The sequence below is a fragment of the Bombina bombina genome, chromosome 3, assembly GCF_027579735.1.
Source record: "Bombina bombina isolate aBomBom1 chromosome 3, aBomBom1.pri, whole genome shotgun sequence".
Classification (NCBI taxonomy): domain Eukaryota; kingdom Metazoa; phylum Chordata; class Amphibia; order Anura; family Bombinatoridae; genus Bombina; species Bombina bombina.
Window position 1 is genome coordinate 114,715,745 of NC_069501.1, and position 18,546 is coordinate 114,734,290.

Genomic DNA, 18,546 nt, shown 5'->3' on the forward strand with positions numbered 1-18,546 from the left:
ATAACTACCATAAAAAAAGGGTGAGCCTCATGGACTCTTGCCAATATGAAAGAAATTAATTTATCAGGTAAGTTCTTACATAAATTATGTTTTCTTTCATGTAATTGGCAAGAGTCCATGAGCTAGTGACGTATGGCATATCAAATACCCAAGATGTGGAACTCCACGCAAGAGTCACTAGAGAGGGAGGGATAAAAATAAACAATAGTCATATGCTGAAAAATTAATCCACAACCCAAAATATAAGTTATTCTCATGAAGAAAAGAAAAACTTAAAACATCAGCAGAAGAATCAAACTGAAACAACTGCCTGAATAACTTTTCTACCAAAAACTGCTTCTGAAGAAGCAAATACATCAAAATGGTAGAATTTAGTAAATGTATGCAAAGAGGACAAGTTGCCGCTTTGCAAATCTGATCAACTGAAGCTTCATTCTTAAAAGCCCATGAAGTGGAGACTGATCTAGTAGAATGAGCTGTAATTCTCTGAGGCGGGGCCTGACCCGACTCTAAATAAGCTTGAAGAATCAAAAGCTTTAACCAAGAAGCCAAGGAAATAGCAGAAGCCTTCTGACCTTTCCTAGAACCAGAGAATATAACAAATAGACTAGAAGTCTTTCTGAAATCTTTAGTAGCTTCAACATAATATTTCAAAGCTCTCACCACATCCAAAGAATGTAAGGATTTTTCCAAAGAATTTTTAGGATTAGGACACAAGGAAGGGACAACAATTTCTCTACTAATGTTGTTAGAATTCACAACCTTAGGTAAGAACTTAAATGAAGTCCGCAAAACCGCCTTATCCTGATGAAAAATCAGAAAAGGAGATTCACAAGAAAGAGCAGAAAGCTCAGAAACTCTTCTAGCAGAAGAGATGGCCAAAAGGAACAACACTTTCCAAGAAAGTAGTTTAATGTCCAAAAAGTGCATAGGCTCAAATGGAGGAGCCTGTAACGCCCTCAAAACCAAATTAAGACTCCAAGGAGGAGAAACTGATTTAATGACAGGCTTAATACAAACTAAAGCCTGTACAAAACAGTGAATATCAGGAAGAGTAGCAATCTTTCTGTGAAATAAAACAGAAAGAGCAGAGATTTGTCCCTTCAAAGTACTTGCAGACAAACCTTTATCAAAACCATCCTGAAGAAACTGTAAAATTCTAGGAATTCTAAAAGAATGCCAAGAGAATTTATGAGAAGAACACCATGAAATGTAAGTCTTCCAAACTCGATAATAAATCTTCCTAGAGACAGATTTACAAGCTTGTAACATAGTATTAATTACTGAGTCAGAGAAACCTCTATGACTTAGCACTAAGCGTTCAATTTCCATACCTTCAAATTTAATGATTTGAGATCCTGATGGAAAAATGGACCTTGAGACAGTAGGTCCGGAGTTAACGGAAGTGGCCAAGGTTGGCAACTGGACATCCAAACAATATCCGCATACCAAAACCTGTGGGGCCATGCTGGAGCCACCAGCAACACAAATGATTGTTCCATGATGATTTTGGAGATCACTCTTGGAAGAAGAACTAGAGGCGGGAAGATATAAGCAGGTTGATAACACCAAGGAAGTGTCAGTGCATCCACTGCTTCCGCCTGAGAATCCCTGGACCTGGACAGCTACCTGGGAAGTTTCTTGTTTAGATGAGAAGCCATCAGATCTATTTCTGGAAGAACCCACATCTGAACAATCTGAGAAAACACATCCAATGGAGAGACCACTCCCCTGGATGTAAAGTTTGATGGCTGAGATAATCCGCCTCCCAATTGTCTACACCTGGGATATGAACCGCAGAAATTAGACAAGAGCTGTATTCCGCCCAAACAAGTATCTGTGATACTTCTTTCATAGCTTGGGGACTGAGAGTCCCACCCTGATGATTGACATATGCCACCGCTGTAATATTGTCTGTCTGAAAACAAATGAACGGTTCTCTCTTCAACAGAGGCCAAAACTGAAGAGCTCTGAGAATTGCACGGAGTTCTAAAATATTGATTGGTAATCTCGCCTCTTGAGATTTCCAAACCCCTTGTGCTGTCAGAGATCCCCAGACAGCTCCCCAACCTGAAATACTTGCATCTGTTGTGATCACAGTCCAGTTTGGCTGAACAAAAGAGGTCCCTTGAACTAAACGCTGGTGATTTAACCACCACGTCAGAGAGTGTTGAACATTGGGATTTAAGGATATTAATTGTGATATCTTTGAATAATCCCGGCACCATTGATTCAGCATACAAAGCTGGAGAGGTCTCATGTGAAAACGAGCAAAAGGAATCGCGTCCGATGCTGCAGCCATGAGGCCTAAAACTTCCACGCACATAGCCACTGAAGGGAATGAATGAGACTGAAGGTGCCGACATGCTGCAACCAATTTCAAACGTCTCTTGTCTGTTAGAGACAGAGTCATGGACACTGAATCTATCTGGAAACCTAAAAAGGTGACCCTTGTCTGAGGAATCAAGAAACTTTTTGGTAAATTGATCCTCCAACCATGTTTTCGAAGAAACAACACTAGTTGATTCGTGTGAGATTCTGCAGTATGTAAAGACTGAGCTAGTACCAAGATATCATCCGAATAAGGAAACACCGCAAGACCCTGTTCTCTGATTACAGAGAGAAGGGCACCCAGAACCTTTGAAAAGATTCTTGGAGCTGTTGCTAGGCCAAATGGAAGAGCAACAAATTGGTAATGCTTGTCTAGAAAAGAGAATCTCAGGAACTGATAATGTTCTGGATGAATTAGAATATGAAGGTAAGCATCCTGCAAGTCTATTGTAGACATATAATGTCCTTGCTGAACAAAAGGCAGAATAGTCCTTATAGTCAACATCTTGAAATTTGGTACTCTTACATAACGATTCAAAATTTTCAGATCCAGAACTGGTCTGAATGAATTTTCTTTCTTTGGGACAATGAATAGATTTGAATAAAACCCCAGACCTTGTTCCTTAAAAGGAACCGGCATGATTACCCCTGAAACCTCCAGGTCTGAAACACACTTCAGGAAAACCTGAGCTTTTACTGGATTTACTGGGATGCGTGAGAGAAAAAATCTTATCACAGGAGGTCTTACTCTGAATCCTATTTGGTACCCCTGATAGACAATGCTCTGAATCCATTGATTTTGGACAGAATTTGCCCAATCATCCTTGAAAAACCTTAATCTGCCCCCTTCCAGCTGAGCTGGAATGAGGGCCGCACCTTCATGCGGACTTAGGGGCTGACTTTGGTTTCTTAAAAGGCTTGGATTTATTCCAATTTGAGGAAGGCTTCCAATTGGAAACAGTTTCCTTGGGGAGAGGATTAGGTTTTTGTTCCTTATTTTGACGAAAGGAACGAAAACGATTAGAAGCTTTAGATTTACCCTTAGGTTTTTTATCCTGAGGCAAAAAAACTCCCTTCCCCCCAGTAACAGTTGAAATAATAGAATCCAACTGAGAACTAAATAAATTATTAACTTGGAAAGAAAGAGATAGTAATCTAGACTTAGATGTCATATCAGCATTCCAAGATTTAAGCCACAAAGCTCTTCTAGCTAAAATAGCTAAAGACATGGATCTAACATCAATTTTGATAATATCAAAATTTGCATCACAATTAAAATGATTAGCATGTTGTAGTAAACGAACAATGCTATATAAGTCAGAATCCAATTCTTGCTGCGCTAAATTCTCCAACCAAAAAGTTGAAGCAGCTGCAACATCAGCCAAAGAAATTGCAGGCCTAAGAAGATGACCTGAATCTAAATAGGCTTTCCTTAGATAAGATTCAAGCTTCCTATCTAAAGGATCTTTAAAGGAAGTACTATCTTCCATAGGAATAGTGGTTCGTTTAGCAAGAGTATAAATAGCCCCATCAACTTTGGGGATCTTTTCCCAAAATTCTATTGAAATTGCTGGTAAAGGATACAATTTTTTTAACCTTGCAGAATGATTAAAAGGAGTACCCGGCTTATTCCATTCCTTAAAAATCATATCAGAAATAGCATCAGGAATAGGAAAAACCTCTGGAGTAACCACAGGAGGTTTAAAAACAGAATTTAAACATTTACTGGTTTTAATATCAAGAGGACTAGCTTCCTCAATATCCAAAGTAATTAACACTTCTTTTAACAAAGAACACATATACTCCATTTTAAATAAATAAGTATATTTGTCAGTGTCAATATCTGAGGAAGGATCTTCTGAATCAGATAGAAGATCCTCATCAGAGGTGGATAATTCATTATGTTGTCAGTCATTTGAAATTTCATCAACTTTATGAGAAGTTTTAAAAGACCTCTTACGCTTATTAGAAGGTTGAAATGCAGACAAAGCCTTCTGAATAGAATCAGTAACAAATTCTTTAAAATTCATAGGTATATCATGTACATTAGAAGTTGAAGGAGCTGCAACCGGCAATGTACTATTACTGATGGACACACTATCTGCATGTAAAAGTTTATCATGGCAACTAATACAAATGACATTAGGAGAAATAATCTCCACAATTTTACAACAAATGCACTTAGCTTTGGTAGAACCTATGTCAGGCAGCAAAGTTCCAACAGATACTTCTGAGGCAGGATCAGATTGAGACATCTTGCAGAATGTAAAGGAAAAAACAACATATAAAGCAAAATGATCAATTTCCTTATATGACAGTTTCAGGAATGGGAAAAAATACAAATAACAGCCCTCCGACATAGAAAAAGGCAAGAGGCAAACAGCAATGGGGCAAATAAATAATGAAAAAAGTTTGGCGCCAAGTATGACGCACAATGTAACTTAAAATTTTTGGCGCCAACCATGTCCGGAAATGACATACTCGCGTCACTAATGACGCAACCCTGTGTGAAACCTCTGCGTCTATTACGACGCCGGAAATGACAAACTTGCGTCGACAGATGTGCCTTTCGTGCCAAAAAATTATTGCGCCAAGAATGACGCGAAGTCATTGTGAGCCCACAATTTGAAACAAAGTAGTCAATTGAAAAAAAGACTAAACCCCATGTAAGAAAAAATATTTCTTAATATTAACTTTCCCCAAATATGAAACTGACAATCTGCAAAAGGAAATACATGAACCTGACTCATGGCAAATATAAGTACAATACATATATTTAGAACTTTATATAAATGCATAAAGTGCCAAAACCATAGCTGAGGTGTCTTAAAGGGACAGTCTATACCAGAATTGTTATTGTTTTAAAAGATAGATAATCCCTTTATTACCCATTTTCCCAGTTTTGCATAACCAACACAGTTATAATAATATACTTTTAACCTCTGTGATTATCTTGTATCTAAGCCTCTGCAAACTGCCCCTTTTTCAGTTCTTTTGACAGACTTGCAGTCTAGCCAATCATTGCCAGCTCCCAGATAACTTCACGTGCACGAGCACAGTGTTATCTATATGAAATATGTGAACTAACACCCTCTAGTGGTGAAAAACTGTTAAAATGCAATCTGAAAGAGGTGGGCTTCAAGGTCTAAGAAATTAGCATATGAACCTCCTAGGTTAAGCTTTCAACTAAGAATACCAAGAGAACAAAGCAAAATTGGTGATAAAAGTAAATTGGAAAATTGTTTAAAATTACATGCTCTATCTGAATAATGAAAGTTTATTTTGGCCTAGACTGTCCCTTTAAGTAATAAAAATATACTTACCCAAAGACACCCATCCACATATAGCAGATAGCCAAACCGGTACTGAAACAGTTATCAGTAGAGGTAATGGTATATGAGAGTATATTGTCGATCTGAAAAGAGAGGTAAGAGATGAATCTCTACGACCGATAACAGAGAACCTATGAAAAAGACCCCCGTTAGGAAAATCATTGCATTCAATAGGTGATACTCTCCACGTCCCTCTGACATTCGCTGTACTCTGAGAGGAATTGGGCTTCAAAATGCTGAGAAGTGCATGTCAACGTAGAAATCTTAGCACAAACTTACTTCACCACCTCCATAGGAGGCAAAGTTTGTAAAACTGAATTGTGGGTGTGGTGAGGGGTGTATTTATAGGCATTTTGAGGTTTGGAAAACTTTGCCCCTCCTGGTAGGATTGTATATCCCATATGTCACTAGCTCATGGACTCTTGCCAATTACATGAAAGAAATTAAGTATATTCTGCACCCAGGGCCACCAATAGAAATTTTGGGGGCCCTTACTAAACCATTGATCAGACCCCCTCTTTGATCTGTGCAATTTTTTTGCCAAGTGACTAAAATGTGTGCACACTTTTTTATTAAAGTGAAGGAAAACTTGAGATTTTTACTTTTTAATGCTATAACGATAAGCGCTCTTCCTCCGCCCGCCATATTGCTCAATTGATTGATAGATGACGAATCTGCAATCCACCAATCGCTGTCCCCCCCCCCCCCCTTGGGGTGTGATGTTTGTGCAAAGGGGCTGAATGCCCCGGGGGGAAACAACGATTAGTGGATTGCAGATTCATCATCTGTCAATCAATTGAGCAATATGGCGGGCAGAGGAACGGTGCTTATTGCTATAGCATTAAAAGGTAAAAATCTCAGAAGATCAGTATATACTACAAATTTGATGAATCAAAGTCTCCTTATTTTTTTAAATTCTATCCTAAGGATTGAGTGAGTATGCTAAAGTTTACATTCACTTTAAGTGTAGTGAAACTTGGAAAGTTTGTGAATGTAGTAACATACATACACAAAAGCACACACAGAAACACACTCAGGTAGACACACAATCATACAGATATACACAGAAATACAAACACATAGAAACACTCACACACAGTCACTCTCACCCACACACACACCCACAGAAACATTCACATACTATAACAGAAACATTCACACAGACATCCATAGAAGCACACAAACTCACACAGGCATAAAACACACTGACACACACAAAAAAAGTCACACACTCAGATACAGAGACACACTCAGAGACGCAACGACACCCACCCACAGAAACACACATACATACTAACATACTAACAGACACACACTCACACAGAAACCCACATAAACTCACCCAGACACATACACTCAGACACACAGTTAGACATACACAGAAATACTCACACACAGTCACAGAAACACTGACAGACACACACTCACATAGACACTCACAGAAACACATACACAAAAATACAAATACACACACACACACAGAAAAAGACACACACAGATAAAAATATTTAATTTTGCCCAATAACATTATTTTTATGAAGTACAATAAATCAGTATTTTTTCAATAAAAATACTGTAATCCCAGGTGGATCAGGTGTTGGGTAAATCTTGTCAGCTGCTGTCTGCACCTCAGGATGCCGCCTTTGTGTGCCACTCCGGGAAGACTGTTTGTTGTGGCAATTACAGGGCTGCTTGCCGGGTTCTGCCAATGACACACCCACCTCTGTCCATGACACGTCAGCCAATCCCCTGCATACTCACAGCCTGCCCCTCCTCAAGTCCCGATTACCTTCCTCTCCTGGAAAACTTCATGGAAATGTTGAGAGATATGTAAATGCTGGAATATTTTAAGTGTTCTGCTATCATGTGCTTAGTTTCTGTTGTTTAAAAAGGAAGATTAAATAGTTTTTTTTATATGTTTAATTATGTCTGATTAAAAAAATATGCAGTGTTCTCCCATTATTTATTTCTGCCTATTTTGGGACAGTTTACAAGTGGCGCACTATTTACCGCTTTCGCTCACACACAAACACAGACAGAAGTAATCTTTTAACACACCTGGGTTAGCGAGCTTATTACAAGTTTAGAATAAAATATTTGTGCACAAGCAACCGTGCTAACTTCTTCTCTCCGTAGACTTCAATGGAGAGTGCAAGCTGAAAAAAAACTAACACATATCTCTTGCATGCTAACTCTACCGTGTTTAACCAAGTGCACTATACCCGTCATGAATTATGCATATTTAACATTCCAATGTACTTCACATAGAAGAAAATGCTATATTTATTTTTAAATATATATATGTGTATATATATATATATATATATATATATATATATATGAAGAAAGGGGGTGGTAGGTAGTTGCGCCAAAATATGAGCAGAAGTTGTTGTGCAATAAAATGCTCTATGAAAATGTCCAATGCCTGCTGCTATTAGTGGTGTCTCATTCCTCCTTGGTGAGACTGGAATTGGGAAAAAAGTTGAATAGGGTATGTTCTAATAGCGCTTGAGGAACATCTTCTGCAAGCGCTATTAGAACATACCCTATTCATATATATATATATATATATATATATATATGTGTGTATTTTTTGTAAAATCTATATATATACAGGGAGTGCAGAATTATTAGGCAAATGAGTATTTTGACCACATCATCCTCTTTATGCATGTTGTCTTACTCCAAGCTGTATAGGCTCGAAAGCCTACTACCAATTAAGCATATTAGGTGATGTGCATCTCTGTAATGAGAAGGGGTGTGGTCTAATGACATCAATACCCTATATCAGGTGTGCATAATTATTAGGCAACTTCCTTTCCTTTGGCAAAATGGGTCAAAAGAAGGACTTGACAGGCTCAGAAAAGTCAAAAATAGTGAGATATCTTGCAGAGGGATGCAGCACTCTTAAAATTGCAAAGCTTCTGAAGCGTGATCATCGAACAATCAAGCGTTTCATTCAAAATAGTCAACAGGGTCGCAAGAAGCGTGTGGAAAAACCAAGGAGCAAAATAACTGCCCATGAACTGAGAAAAGTCAAGCGTGCAGCTCCCAAGATGCCACTTGCCACCAGTTTGGCCATATTTCAAAAGCACAAGGTGTGCAATACTCAGAGACATGGCCAAGGTAAGAAAGGCTGAAAGACGACCACCACTGAACAAGACACACAAGCTGAAACGTCAAGACTGGGCCAAGAAATATCTCAAGACTGATTTTTCTAAGGTTTTATGGACTGATGAAATGAGAGTGAGTCTTGATGGGCCAGATGGATGGGCCCGTGGCTGGATTGGTAAAGGGCAGAGAGCTCCAGTCCAACTCAGACGCCAGCAAGGTGGAGGTGGAGTACTGGTTTGGGCTGGCATCATCAAAGATGAGCTTGTGGGGCCTTTTCGGGTTGAGGATGGAGTCAAGCTCAACTCCCAGTCCTACTGCCAGTTTCTGGAAGACACCTTCTTCAAGCAGTGGTACAGGAAGAAGTCTGCATCCTTCAAGAAAAACATGATTTTCATGCAGGACAATGCTCCATCACACGCGTCCAAGTACTCCACAGCGTGGCTGGCAAGAAAGGGTATAAAAGAAGAAAATCTAATGACATGGCCTCCTTGTTCACCTGATCTGAACCCCATTGAGAACCTGTGGTCCATCATCAAATGTGAGATTTACAAGGAGGGAAAACAGTACACCTCTCTGAACAGTGTCTGGGAGGCTGTGGTTGCTGCTACACGCAATGTTGATGGTGAACAGATGTTTTACTTTTGTTGCCAATGGTTTAGAAATTAATGGCTGTGTGTTGAGTTATTTTGAGGGGACAGCAAATTTACACTGTTATACTGGCTGTTCACTCACTACTTTACATTGTAGCAAAGTGTCATTTCTTCAGTGTTGTCACATGAAAAGATATAATAAAATATTTACAAAAATTTGAGGGGTGTAATCACTTTTGTGGGATGCTGTATATTTATTGGGATACACATATTTAGTCATGTATGTGTATATACATTATAGTCCTTCACATTGCAGTTATAGTTTTTTTATTTCAAGGGTTATATCCCCTGGCTGCTCTAAAAGAACAGAACCATGCAAATATTTTTTTTAAAAAAAATTAAATTGCATTAAAACATTTATTTTGTTTAAAAAAATCTTTTGTAATGCATCAATGAATTGTTGATCAATAAAATACTTTAATATCCAACTTCTTAACTGAGACTCCTATAGCAAAGCTAAGGCCTTTGTCTACTGCTAAATCTCACTGCTAAAAAAAGTCTGCTCTATGGTATACATTTCCTAGACAACATAATGGCAACATCTGGATAGCCCATCATAGGAACTGTGCCAGTACTAAGTGAAACCAAAGATTAAGTATTTAAAGAGGTTTAAAGCTTATATCTAAGTGTTGGGTAATTCCCATTTCCAAGCTATTGTAAGACATTGTGACATTTTTTTCTAACCTTCCCAAAATCCCAAAGATAACCCTAAGGTCAGGGGTAGGAAATGTGCAATTATATGGCTCGTATTTCATATTTGATTGCAGGGGTTGGGAATTAACAATAGGAGATTACATTTAAATACATTATACTATTATCACATATCATATTTTCACAATAAAATGCTTAATTGTATGATTTTTAAGTTTCGCTGTACAACCTAGTGCAAAGTTGTTCAAATATACAAATCATGGTCCAATTAATAGGTTTTACATATTCATTAAAAACGTATTAAAAAAAATAAATTAAAAAAAATGCTTAAAGCACATAATAGTAATATTAACTAAAAATTAATCAAACTTAAATATTCATAAAATTATATATATATATATATATATATATATATATATATATATATATATATATATATGTGTGTGTGTGTGTGTGTGTGTGTGTGTATATATATATGTGTGTGTGTGTGTGTGTGGATGTGTGTGTGTATATATATATATGTGTGTGTGTGTGTGTGTGGGTGTGTGTGTGTATATATATATATGTGTGTGTGTATGTGTGTGTGTGTGTGTGTGTGTGGGTGTGTGTGTGTATATATATATGTGTGTGTGTGTGTGTGTGGGTGTGTGTGTGTATATATATATATGTGTGTGTGTGGGTGTGTGTGTGTATATATATATATATGTGTGTGTGTGTATGTGTGTGTGTGTGTGTGTGTGTGTGTGTGTGTGTATATATATATGTGTGTGTGTGTGTGTGTGTGTGTGGGTGTGTGTGTGTATATATATATATATGTGTGTGTGTGTGTGTGTGTGTGGGTGTGTGTATATATATATATATGTGTGTGTGTAAGTGTGTGTGTGTGTGTGTGTGTATATATGTGTATGTGTATGTGTATGTATGTAACATATTTTAATTCAACACCATGGGGCATATTTATCAAAGGGCAAAAGGACATGATACGATGTAGCATATCATGTCCGCTGCACATCGATAAATCCCCAACAGCATACGCACAAGCAGTTCACCAGAACTGATTGTGCAATACCGCCAATCGGCCGCTAGCAGGGGGTGTCAATCAACCCGATCGTATTCGATCGGGTTGATTTCTGTCCGCCGCCTCAGAGCAGGAGGACAAGTTATGGAGCAGGGGTCTTTAGACAAACAAGGGGTGTCAAGTTCCATTCGGAGCTTGATAATTCGGCCCCCATAACTTAAATTTTGCGCCCCATAGAAGTCTATTATGAGGGATTTAGCATCCAGATGGCGGTGCACCCTAGACTTTTGCTGGCTCAATAAAAATACTTTGAACTTGTAATATAAGCAAAAAAAGTGCTATAATAATTGCTAATATTTTTGTGCTCCACTTGTAATCTAGCCCTATATATTGTATTACATAATCCAATATGTACACTACAGTTCATCAATAGTACAGGAGGTTTAATGCCAAATTATGCAAACAAATATATACAAATTTACGTACAATTATGCCAAGCCCACACATTAGGGCAGTGACAGACCGATAGATAGATTGATTGATTGATTGATTGATTGATTGATTGATTGATAGATAGATAGATAGATAGATAGATAGATGATAGATAGATAAACAGACAGAAACAGATAGATAGATAGATAGATAGATAGATAGATAGATAGATAGATAGGTAGATAGATAGATAGATAGATAGATAGATAGATAGATAGATAGATAGATAGATAGAACTCCCCTTTGGCATGTAGGTTTTTAAAATTAAAAATATTGACAGTTACAATACTTTTGAATTAAATAGGGTCCCTTTAAAGAGCCATAAAACATTTTGGGTAAATCAGTTGCGAAAACACTACATGCGTTATGTCTTTTTCGCTTTTGGGTTGCGCAGCTATTACAAGTTGCAAAATAACTTATTTTGCGTGCACATTAAGCCGCATAATCCAAACAGCCAAATCGCGTGCGCATTCACGTATTCCCCATAGAAGTCAAAGGAGAAGACAAATAGAAAAAAAAAAAACCTAATCTGTTGCGCAAAGCCCATGACGTATTCTCCTCAAAAAGTGTATATGAAAATGTGAATATTTCATATTGTGAGATATGTATATAAATATTTATATGTCCTCTAGATATCTCGAGATCTATATGCGAATATCTCTTTTAAAATCCCTCTAAGATACTGTTTAATGTGCATTTATTCTGTTTATTGTGACATTTTTTCATTATCTTCCTAGTTGTACATATTAATCCATGTTTCTCTATGTATGTGTATGTATCTCAATGTAAAATCCCTGCATCAACTTTTTTTTTCTAACACCGAGATCTCCTATCTTTGAGCCCTTATAACTTTTGTGTGCATTATTTTTTTAACTAATTTTTATTAGATAGTGTTATTGTACTTTGTAATGTATTTTTGCAGTATTAATGTAGTGCAAAACTGTTAACTACAGCTCTTTGAGCGCAGAACGGATTTTTGGGTAAAATGCGAATGCGTGAGTGCAATTGCGATTTTTCAAGACTTGTAATAGCTATGCAATGGAAATTGATAGCAAAAAGACTCTATCGCACACGGAAAACTCATAACACGTGACTTGTAATCTTGTCCTTTGAGTTATGTGCATATTATTAAAGGTTCAACTGAGGTAAAAGAGTGTGTGAAAAAGTGGGGAAAAAATGCTTATAAGTATTTAAATAAAATTTCCAAAAATCTGCAAAATGACTTAGACTTTAGTGTTGCCAAGTGTAGCCTGCTCCACCACCCTTATCAGTGTCCTACTCCAAACATTGTGGTATCATATAACAAAGTGTGCACGTGAGCATAATTACTTATGCAAACAAGGGGGGTTGAGGAGGAACAGCAGGTACTGCTATTGTTTGTTGACAGGAGATTTGCTCATTTCCATGGGGATAATGTCACATGCTTTTTGAAAGCTTCAGCTTTGTACTGTGCACTGCATTAGTCAGGTTCCATGTGACTCTGTCACCTACCGTGCACAAGTGCATTCTGAAGAAGCTATGGCCTGGATAGCACCTTCCATATATGGAAATGCCCATGGTGGAGCTTGCTGCAAACCCAACTATGCCTAAATTAAAGGGGTTAATGGGGGTTAAAACAAAAACCGTTTTGCAGGTAAGCTTTGGCTGCATTATATAGTTTAGAAACTTATGTTAGTTCAAACTATTTTATGTCTCTTTACGTACTATGTATCAGCATTTTTAGCTTCAAAAAGTATTTCTGACTTTTTGAAACTTGCAAATGAGCACATGAGAGTTAATTTCACTCAGTCAAACACATTTCCTAACATACTTTTGTAGACCCATAAAATGTCAGGGTAATATGCTCCTTTATATTTTCACTTGTTACTATACCTATTTTACTTACTTTTAATCCTCCTTATACCAGATTAAAAGGACCTTGCAAATATGATTCATCATAAAATTTCAATTATGTATAGTGAAAAAGATTTGCAACATTTTAATTATTTATTTTTTTGTTCTTTCTCTTTACTTTAACTCTGAAAATTATAGTTATTCTGTATGCAGATCTTTAGCAACACTGTGACTGATTTCTGATATATTCTGTAATTTCTAATTCCTGTATAATACTGTTAATTAAAACAGATATTTTAAAAAATATTTTTTACCAAAAATGTCAACCAGAACGTGCTTTTATATCCATATAACATGAATATTTGTCTAAAGTTTCTACTGTTTCTGTTTGGTGTATTATTATACTGGCACACTTTACAAATTAATTGTTCTGTTAGAATTTATAACATTACTGAAATATCTTTATCAGTTTAGGGGTTGTATAATAATTATCAACATGTTACCAGCTGCTAACTGGCCATTTTAAATGCTGAGCTATCACAATCAGTCATTATCATTTTGATTTAAAATGGCCACTATGCTTAACATATGCCTGTCCCGTTTGGCTGATCATAATTCAAATTCTCTACACTTAACAACACATTCACAAGGATATTTTCCACTTATCAAATTCCACAGCTAAAGCACTTGATAAACCCAAGACAACACAATGACATAACATTATGAGTGGCGAACTACCTTTTGCACGTAAGCGAAAAGGGGTTTACCCCGGCTGTATGTGCGTCCCAGGATTTTGAAATGTTCTGCACATAGCAGAATATGTTCAATGTATTAAATATATATTTCTATATATAACTGTATATAGCTATGCCTATATATAATCATGTACAGTTGGTATATACTGTGTATATATATATATACTGTGTATATATATATATATATATATATATATATATATATATATATATATATATATATATATATATATATAAAACCTGTTAAGAAAAAACAAAGGAAGAGGCATCAATGGTGCAGATCAATGGTGGTTCTTAAAGGTAACCGATATTAGATGAACACAGGGTACTCACATGTGTAAAAGGCAATCAATTATGCCAGTAGGAACAGGCTGGATTTTATCAGCAGTCCAGCTAGCTGATCGTGAGGGCAGCTCTCTAACGACATCCAATAGGAGACAATCTATAGAAAAAAGCAATGGATAGAGGTGCCAATGGTGCAGATCAATGGTGATTCAGTAGCACTTAAAACCAATGATATGCAGGGTACTCACATGTGTAAAATGCAATCACTTATGCCTATAGGGACAGGCTGGATTTTAACAGCAATCCAGCTGGCTGATCCAAGGTACAAAGGCAATGTATAGGTGTAAAGAATTCACACTCTAGAAGTAGCATAGCAAAATACCATACCAAGCACTCAGAGTGGATTTACATAAAAACATATTTATTAAAAAGTATATAAAAGTTTACCACTCATCTCAGTGCCAAAATAAGTATGGCTAGTGGAGAAACAGTGCAACGCGTTTCTCAGATAGACTGTTTCCTCAGGCAACAGTCTATATATACTTTTATATACTTTTTAATAAATATGTTTTTTAATAAATATGTTTTTTAATAAATATGTTTTTATGTAAATCCACTCTGAGTGCTTGGTATGGTATTTTGCTATGCTACTTCTAGAGTGTGAATTCTTTACACCTACACATTGCCTTTTTACCTTGGATCAGCCAGCTGGATTGCTGTTAAAATCCAGCCTGTCCCTATAGGCATAAGTGATTGCCTTTTACACATGTGAGTACCCTGCATATCATTGGTTTTAAGTGCTACTGAATCACCATTGATCTGCACCATTGGCGCCTCTATCCATTGCTTTTTTCTATATATATAGAACCTGTCAAACAGTTCCAACAATAATATCCAAATACAAAAAACATGTACATATAAACACAGTATAAATATAAAAAAGTTAGGTGCATAAAAAGTCCCAACAAATAGTGGTTTCTATAAGGGTAGGTATAAGGGTAGGTATGGCACAATCCGCAGACAGTTCATAAGGTGCAGAAATTGGGAGGCAAGAGTCCTGGTCTCTTTCAGGTATCTACTTACACTAGGGGCGTATAAGCTCGCCTCACATCGCTGCCGCGGACCTGCAAAAATTCGCCAAAGTTATCAAAAAAGCTGTCAAAAAGCCACGCACCAAGTATGGGGCGATGAGCAGCGGATTGTGAGAGTTATCACTCATCCGATCTCGCTGCTCTTCGGCTTTTTTACAGCTTTCTTGCTAGCCTGTCACTAAGCACCCACACTAAACTACACTGTTCTACCCCCTATACCGGCGCCCCCGGAGCCCCCCGCAACTCAATAAAGTTACTAACCCCTAAACCGCCGCTCCTAGACCCCGCCGCAACTCTTATAAATGTATTAACCCCTAAACCGCCGCTCCCGGACACCGCAGCAACCTACATTATACCTAGTAACCCCTATCCTGCCCCCCCTATACCGTCGCCCTCTATAATAAAGTTATTAACCCCTATCCTGCTGATCCCGCACCTCGCCGCAACTAAATAAATAGTTTAACCCCTAAACCGCCGCTCCCTGACCCCGCCGCAACCTATATTAAATACATTTATTAGAGTTGCGGTGGGCTCCGGGAGCGGCGGTATAGGGATAAAACAGTTTAGTATAGTGTGGGTGTTTAGTGACAGGGTAGCAAAAAAAAGCTGTGAAAAAGCCGAAGAGCAGCGAGATCGATGACTGTTATTTTATTTATTTTATTTATAAAATATTTTACCAGGAAGGATAGATTGAGATTTCTCTCGTTTTCAAGTATGTCCTGGGACCACAAAACATTGCATTGATACAATAGTGTACAATAAAATACAAAAACAATAATAAATCACAATATATGCAAACATTTAACATAGAACAGGTAGGAAATATTTAATCAACCATGACAGGTGCATTCTGTTTTGAGATATGTAGAGAGGGATCTCTTAAAGGATATTAGGCTTGGGGAAGTTTTTAAAGTGTGAGGGAGGTCATTCCATAATTGTGGTGCTCTGTAGGAAAAGGAGGATCGAGCTGCTTTCTTTTTGTATTGAGGCAAACTAAATAATGTGCTGGTACTGGATCGGAGGTTATAGGAGGTGGGAATAGCAGGGCAGAGCATTCTGCTCAGGTATGGTGGGAGCTTCCCAGAAAGGCTCTTAACCACAAGGCAGGAAAGATGTAGGGTGCGTCTGTATTCCAGCGACAGCCAGTTTAGTTCTTTTAGCATGTCACAATGGTGGGTCCTGTAGTTACATTGTAGCACAAAGCGGCAGAACGAGTTATACAATGTATGAAGTTTATTAATGTGAGTTTGCAGAGCACGTTCATATACTATGTCCCCATAATCCATTATAGGTATCAGCATTTGCTGTACAATCTTTTCCTTTACTGTAGGGCTGAGGCAAGATTTGTTTCTGTACAGGGTACCTAGTTTTGGATAAAGTTTAGATGCAAGTTTTTCTATGTGGAGGCCAAAAGATAGATTGGGGTCTAACAACATACCCAAGTATTTAAAAGTGGACTGCGGTCAGCGTGCAATTGGATTTTGTTTTGATGGGAATTTTGTAATTTGTGTAATTTAGCTCCCGTTCCAAAGATCATTGTGACAGTTTTGTCAGTGTTAAGGAAGAGTTTGTTTTAGGAGATCCACTTTTCTACCTCTGTGAACTATTCTTGGAGCACTGCCTCAAGCTGCGACAGATCGGAATTGTTTGCATAGATTACCGTGTCATCTGCGTACATGTGTACAGTTGAGGATTTGCAGACATTAGGCAGATCATTTATAAATAATGTGAATAGTAGGGGGCCGAGAATGGAACCTTAGGGTACACCACACGTGACTGGGAGAGGGAGGGAGTCGCTGTCAGAAATGGAGACATATTGTGATCGATCCTGTCACGATACTGTTTCTTTAAGTAGAATCCTCCTCCCACAGTAACACACCTTTATAAGGAGGTGTCCTAACATACACATGTTGCTTGTTTATTAGCTAGTGTTAGTTTACTAGCTCCTCTCCTAACCAAAATTTGTATTCTAGTTAAACCATTTAAGTTTGACTTCGCTAATGTAATTTCTACTTCATCCTTATTATCGCCTATCTACCACAAAGCAAAACCACATTACTTCTGTCTGCAATTCATCCAATACTGAGTCACAGATAATCTACAGTGGAGCCTTTGTCCAGCACATACCGGACTGGATCTGATGTCACTCTACCTACCACAGCAGTTTACTTTCATCCAGCATCAAGTTTTGGCGTGTCAGTCGCCATTCACCACTGGAGCTGAGACCATCATTCTAATGGATGCCGAGGCATAGCTCCTGACTCCTTTCACACAGCTGTGATCCGTAAAAGCATACCGCAACTTCTATGAAGCAGTGAACTGCAAGTATTTTTCATTCCATTCATATTGACTGTAGTTATTTTGTATCCATAGTGCTTGTGGGAAATACAGATGTATCAAGTTTCTCTCAAGACTGCAAAGTGACTGTCAGTTTCTATTGTAATTCATTCTAAGTAAACGGCACTTAAAGTGAATGTAAAGTCAGCATGGTCTCTAAAGTTCACATTAACTTTAAAGTTAAAATAACAGCACTTTAATTCATAATTTCTTTTTAAAGATTGTAATTACCGAGTATTTTAATTTAATATCCTCGCATTCGTAATTATAATCGTCCGCCCGGCATTTTTCATCATTGATTGACAGGGTAGGCTCGATCATCAGAACCAATAAATGTATTTACCACGTGGGGACCAAACCCCTTTTGCTGTCGTCACGCGTCTGTACTGCGCTTGCGTTAGACAGTTCTGACAACGATATCTGAAGCTCATGCACATTTCGCGCATGCGCAATTACAGTTATCGGACTGTGTGAGGTGTTTAGCATCGCTTGGAGCGCGCATTGCCACTACGTAAACAGCGGGTGGGACCGCTGTATACGTAGGATTGAATAAGACAAGGAAGTTGTGGGTGGGAGGAGCTGGTAATTATAAGAGACTAAATTTCATATTATAATATAAAATTTATTATACATTTTATTAAAAAATGAAAGTGGCGG